The sequence below is a fragment of the Delphinapterus leucas genome, chromosome 10 (assembly GCF_059928025.1).
Source record: "Delphinapterus leucas isolate spDelLeu-1000000601 "Yukka" chromosome 10, BTC_Dleu_Yukka2, whole genome shotgun sequence".
NCBI classification, from domain to species: Eukaryota; Metazoa; Chordata; class Mammalia; order Artiodactyla; family Monodontidae; genus Delphinapterus; species Delphinapterus leucas.
In genome coordinates, this window is record NC_143138.1 from 22,565,842 (window position 1) to 22,573,172 (window position 7,331).

Genomic DNA, 7,331 nt, shown 5'->3' on the forward strand with positions numbered 1-7,331 from the left:
CCCTCTATTCAAGTTGGTTGACTGGGGCAAAGTATTTTGGGGAAGAAGACCACAGAGATGAAGTGACATTCTCCACACAACAAGGGTGTATACTCTCCACTTGATTATCAGTAATAAGTTCACCTTATCACCCAGCTAAGGTACATTTCCCAGGTCTCTCCTTGTGAACTTTTATTTTTACTTCCCAACTTTCCGTACCGTAGCCTTTAGAAGGAAGTCACTACGTGCAGCCCACACTTGAGGGGCGCTCTGCTATAAACTTTGGTGTGCAGGGGTTTGTGCATATATAAGTTTTCAGATGAGTTGCATGAGGACTAGAGCGCTGAGTAGACTGGATGGAGGGTCTATGTGCAGCTTTATAAGAAACTGCTGACCATCATTTCTAGGGGCTGTGCTGCTTCGTATTCCTGTCCCAGTGAGTGAGGGTTTCTGTCGCTCCACATCCTGGACAGCACTTGGTATCACCAGTTCTTGGATTCTAGCTATTCTAATAGGTGTGATGATACATCATTTTTTAAAACTTACATTTCCTAATAATATATGATGTTGAGCATCTTTTCATATGCAGTTCCATTGACAGATCTTCTTGAAGAGGTGTCTGTTCAGTCTTTCCTTCATTTTTAAATTGTTTCCATATTATTGAGTTTAAGCGTTCTATGTATATTCTAAAACAAGTCCTTCATCAGATATGTGAATTTGCAAATAATTTCTCCCAGTCTGTGGCCTGAGCTCTTTCACTGACATAACAGTATTCATTAATGCATAGATATATTTGGGGAGAAGGAAAATGAGAAATTGCCAACCGCAGTGGTTTCCAAGTAGAGGACTTGGGCAAATGGGGGACGAGAGGGAGAACATGAATTATTTATTTTGTATACCCTTGAGTACCTTTTCAGTCCCCTTCTGTGTAGATAAATATGCTTTCAAAAATTACATTAAAATCCCTTGCACTTGTAAAACACCTGACACATCCTCTTCAGATCATGCATTAGGACACACATTCTCTACTTTGGCACCCAAAGTCTTTTAACTGAGCTGTTCTGCCACAGAAATTCCATTACTGGAAAAGACGGGCTGGATTGTTGGGAGAATTCTGCTCACTGAAAATAGCTGAAAATGCCATGTAAAATATAAAAACTATCTTAGAAGCATCAAAGAGGTGGCAAGGTCCTAATAAGTGACCACACTGAAAAAAGAAGGGAAAAATCCTGCTTGGCCTCCAAAGAAAACACGGTCCTGAGAAAAGGAGAAAAGGCTATGTGAGTTCACTGCCCAGAGCTCAGGCACAGAGCCCGGCACGTCCAGCTCTGTGCCCACAGCTCTTCACTTTTTCTGCCCACTTGCCTTCCTTTTAAAAATTTAAACAAAGCTTTTGAATTCTTATCATGATGTATATGTGTAACGTATAATATAGGATATAAAGTATGTTCACTGGAAAGCAAGTAATAAAGTGTCGAAAGTGATAAATGACAAAGTAAAAAGAATGTAATCCTCACATTTGGAGATATTTTGTTGCATTTTTCTTTCGTTTCTTATACATCCTCCTGTTGTTGCCCAAGAGCTGGAAATTTCTCTAAGCTGAACAGCCCAGACCTCAGTGGCCCCCACCCTGCACTCTCCAGATGCCATTTCCCAGTCAGCTCACTCTCACACCCCTGAGAGGGCGATTTCTCATTTCCTCCTTTCCCCTCAGACCCCTCCACTCATCCCTCACTCCCTGTTATTAATGATGAGCTCTTTTTTTTCACTCAGAAAAAAAAAGCACTCGGGTGAGAATTACATCCTCCTCCTCCACTATTCCCACATCTGTACCTGTATCTCACCTTCCCACCAGTGATGATGGATGGTCCCCTCCTGTCTGAGGCTGCCCCTCAGCGTGGGTACAGGATCCGACTCCATCCTCCCCCGTGTCATCAGTTTCCCACTCTCTGCTGCTCCTTCATCCCTGCCTACAAACATGCTGCAATTCCTCCCATTAAAATTAATCAAACAAAAATAAATAACTCAAAACAAAATTCTCCCATAAACATCCACCACTCTGTGGACAGTTTCCTCCCAACTGCTGCTCCATTTCTATGACTCTTCTTAACAGAACAATTCCTAAGGCCAAAGGCCATTCTCTCATCTACTAGGTTGTCTTTTTATTTTTAGCTAATGGATATGTGCACATAGTTTTAAAAAGTAAAATACTTCTACAAGACTTGATATCTAGACCGATGTCCCCAATCTTCCATGTCCCCCGTCTCTTGAATCTCAGAGAGAAGCTCTTTTAGTTCTTAAGCTGATTCTCTAATTGTTTCTTCTATGACTCTAAAAAGCATGCCTTTAATACTCTTTTGCTTTCAGTTTTATGTATCATCTTTAGTTAATTGGTTTTTCTTTCACACACCCCTGTCTCCCCAAAATAGTTATAATTATAATTATACATCTGTCAGTTTTGTAATTTTGATTAGCTCGCTGTGCCATATTTGCCTTATGATGATGACGGAGATGCTAGTCACAAGTGAGCATTTAGTAGACTGTGATTACTTTTCTTGAATGGATATTTAAGATTTCGCTGGAATAAATAATGTCTTACTTTGGTTGTACTGATTTTTTTTTTTTTTAGTTTATTTGCCTGCTTTGGGTCTTCATTGCTGCATGCGGGCTTTCTCTAGTTGCAGCGAGTGGGGCTACTCTTCGTTGCGGTGCGCAGGCTTCTCATTGCGGTGGCTTCTCTTGTTGCGGAGCATGGGCTCTAGGTGCGCGGGCTTCAGTGGTTGCAGCAGGCGGGCTCAGTAGTTGTGGCTCACGGGCTCTAGAGCGCAGGCTCAGTAGTAGTGCCACACGGGCTTAGTTGCTCCACAGCACGTGGGATCTTCCCGGACAAGGGCTCAAACCCTTGTCCCCTGAACTGGCAGGCGGATTCTTAACCACCTCACCACCAGGGAAGCCCCATATTGTACTCATTTTAAATCATTCTAAAACTCTGTGCAGAATCTAAGTCTTTCTGAATACATTCAAGCACATCGGATATTCCACCAACTTCACCTCTTTGCACAGACTCTCCCACAGCCCTCCGTGCTGCCACACGGAGACTGGTTCCCTGCACACCTGGGGCAGGGCTGACATCCCGGATCTCCTTCTCCTCATTCTGGGCAGCCCTCTGCCTCTCTCTCCTACTGTATAATTTTACAAGGCTTCCCTGCTGCCTGGATCCCATGTTTCCCTGTTGTTGGTTTTCTCCATCATTTCCCCCGCACTTTGTCTAACAGTATCCTGAAGAAGGGAACATGGAAAGGAAAACATTGTAACTCTGAAATGTCTTAGGCTGCCCTAGGACTTACTCTCATCTTGACTCAATATAGAACTCTGTGTTGGAAATACTGATTTTTTTCCTTAGAATTCGGAAGGCATTGCTTCACTGTCTTCTAGCCTCCAGGCCCATGTTTTTTGCCTCTTGAAGTTTTCAAGGTCTCTCTTCTTTTCCATCCTTTCTGCAATTTCACTGCGATGTTTTTTAGTGTCGGTCTGTTTTCATCTACTGCAGTAAGAGTTTGCTTAGGCCATTCCAGATGTAAATCTTTGTCTGTAAACTCCAAGAGGTTTTCTTGAAAAAATTTTTTTATTATCTCCTACTCTCCCTTATTTTTGAAACTTGTATTGCTTACTCGCTGGAATCTCTTGATCAATAGAGGAATATTCTTATAGGTCTTCTCTCCTCCTTGCCATTACTTTTCTATTCCTATTACTTACTGTGAGTATGACTGTAATTTTTCAATTCATCTACTGAATTATACACTTCTATGACATTATTTTTAATTTCAAAGAGCCCTTTTTGGTTCTATGATTTTATATAATTGTATAGAATTCTGTTTTTGTTTAATATGCCATATATCTTTTACATCTTTCACATATTATTGCTAACAGTGGTAGGGGAGCTGTCAGGTCTTTTGGTTATCTACTTTCATAATATCATGAACTTCTTCCTCACAGCACTTAGCTCAGTAGTGATTTACATTTATCTTTGTCATTTCTGTCCATCGCCCTCGCCACAGTGCCTGTCACACATCACCCAGGTCCCAACTGTTGTTCTTCATTTTTTCTCCAGTGTCTCCAGATCCTGACTGAAGGTGGCCTTGCGATATACACTCCTTAACCTCTCTGAGTCTCCACTTCTGTGTCCCCTCTCTCTGAGTCTCTCTCTCTGTACAAAGGAATCACATGTTGGGTGCCTCATGGGTTTGCTTTTTTTTTAATTAAATAATTTATTTATTTATTGGCTGCACCAGATCTTCATTGTGGCATGCGGGATCTAGTTCCCTGACCAGGGATCGAACCCGGGCCCCCTGCATTGGGAGCTCGGAGTCTTAGCCTCTGGACCACCAGGGAAGTCCCCTCATGGGTTTCCTTTGAGGAATAAATTTGACCCACTATGTAAATCACATGGCATTATTGCTTTAATTCTTATTAAGTGTTCCTCTATTCATAGTTACCATCATTACAATGACTATAGCATTTAGCTTGTTTCCATTCTTTGCTTTTATAAACCACAATTCAAGAACGTCCTTGAATATATATTTTTGAGAACATGTGTGATTATCTTCGCAGGATAAATTTCTGAAAGAGAAATTTCTATGTTATAAGGTAAACATATTGAAGGCAACCCTCCTACACTGTTGGTGGGAATGTAAATCGGTACATCCACTAGGGAGAACAGTATGGAGGTTGATTAAAAAGTAAACATACAAGTACCATGTGACCCAGCAATCCCAATCCTGGGCCTAGATCCGGAGAAAACCGTGGTTTTACAAGACACGGGCACCCCAACGATCATGGCAGCACTATGTACAATAGCCAAGACATGGAAGCAACCTAAGTGTATAAGGACAGATGAATGCATAATGAAGATAGGATACATATACACAATGGAATATTACTCAGCCATAAAAAGGATGAAATAATGCCATTTCCAGCCACAAGGAAGGAAGCGAAACAGGAAAAGACAAGTATCCTATGATATCACTTACAGGTGGAATCTAAAAATGGATACAAATGAACTTCTTTACAAAAGAGAAACAGCCTCACAGACCTAGAAAAGAAACTTATGGTTACCAAAAGGGAAAGGTGGTGGGCAGGGAAAAATGAGCAGGTTGAGATGAACATATACACACTACTATTTATAAAATAATCAACAAGGACCCACTGTATAGCACAAGGAACCCCACTCAACACTCTATAATAACCTATATGGGAAGAGAACCCAAAAAAGGGCATATATACGCCTATGCATAAGTGAGTCAAGTTGCTGTACACCTAAAAAAAAAAAACACCCCGCAACATTGTAAATTACCTATACACCAATACAAAATAAAAGAATTTTTTAATGTAAATATACTGAAATTGAGACGTTCTGCATAGTGACCTTTAAAATTTTTGTACCAGTTTTCAATCCCATCAATCTTTATGACAGTATATTCTCCCTAAATTCCTGTCAATACTCTCCTCATACTATTATCTTTGCCAAGATGAAAGATTTTAACTTATTCCCATTTCTTATTCCAGATTTGCATTTTTCTTTACATTTATTTGTTATATATTTGTTTGACATTTGCATTTCTTATTTTGCAAATTGTTTCTAATACACTTTAATTATGTTTTGTTTGGGATTTAGTTATTTTAAACACTGAATTCAGGAAGGACAAAGCAGCCTCCAACATCAGAAGCTGGTCTGACGTTTACCTTAGGCCTCAGCCTTGCCAGAAGCTGGGCTGGTGCTCACCACGCAGCCGTGTTCTTCTCCTGTTGGACATATGTCACCTCACAGAACATCCACATCAGACAAGGACACCTGAGACCATGACACAGTGAGACAAAACAAGACCACAACATCATTTTCTCCAAGCACAGACCAAACAAGGCAGCACTATGCACCTCACAATGTATCAAACCTCTCCCTGTGCTGATACCAGCAACCACGGCTTCTTTCCAATCACAGCTGCATCCTCACTCTAGTCTTTCCTCCTTTCAGGGAAGATTCACCGACATGCCCGGTCACAGAATTGCCCCCACTTCCTGACAACACCCAATCTACAGTGAGCCCCTCCTCCATACACCCTCCTCCAGATCACCCAGCCAGACCCCACTTCCTGTATATGTTCTAACACCTCACACTAAGACACCATGGTCCCCAATGGTGTGTCATCTCCCTCGGTGCATCCAGTAATAAATCCAACTTGTTTGCTCACAGATTTTCTCCTGGTGGTCTTTGGCTGAAAAACATTGCTACCTGTTTGGCAATGTTTTTGTCTTTGAGTTTGACAAGGGCACGTGTTAGTATCTTTGTGAATGTCTGGTTGACATAGAGAAAATTTATGATTTTTTAGTGGTTTTTCACCTTTGGGTCATACAACTCTTCATTCCCCAAATGTAAAAAATTCAAGTATTTTTTTGTCTAGAGAGAGGGGTCCAAGGGTGAAGGGAAACAGAACTGATTGAATTTGGGGGGAACGAATAGCAGGAGCAGTCAGTAAAGAATTCTAAGCTGGTGGATTCTAAGGTTTACATCTCCTGCTTTATCATTTCACAAGTATGTACAGGTCCTGCAAGGTATTTGATATATGCTGTGTTCAGTGAATACTTTCTCTTGGGCTAAGTGAAGACTTCAGTGTCTGCTTATATTTACCAGGTTAATGAAAAGAACAGCAAGAGCTCAAGGTTATAAAGACAAGAATTAGCTCCAGCGATGGGCAGTTTTGAACACATATGACCTTAAGGTGATAAACCACGGTGTCCTTAATGTCTGAACACTCTAGTTGTTAAAATACATGTTAATGAAACTTTCTGCGCATGCTGCATTTTAAGGATATATCTAAGACCCACATAGACAAATCCATGATTTCCATATGAAGGTTATTTTATTATGCATCAACTTATGAGTCACACAGTATCTTTTTGGGGGAAGAGACTGGAAATTAAGAACATTATAGATATGCAATGCCCAATAGGCTAGCTACTAGCCACATATGGCTATTTAAACTAAATAACATTAAGGTGCTCAGCACAATAGCCACTTTTGAGGTGCTAAATAGCGACCTGTAGCTAGTGGCTACCTGATTTTGACAGTACAGATATAGAACAATTCCTTCACCACAGAACATTCTATTGGACAGGACTGCTCTTCATGCTTTCTGGGCCTCAAGTCAGATATACTGCACCCATGAAAGGGCCAATATTATTTCTCTTAGGGACGATGTCAGATTTCTGTCTGGGATATGAGTACATACTTAGCTGGTGTGTAACAAAACCAAACTAGATTATGAGTGGGTATGGTGCCTTCAGGCACAAACTGT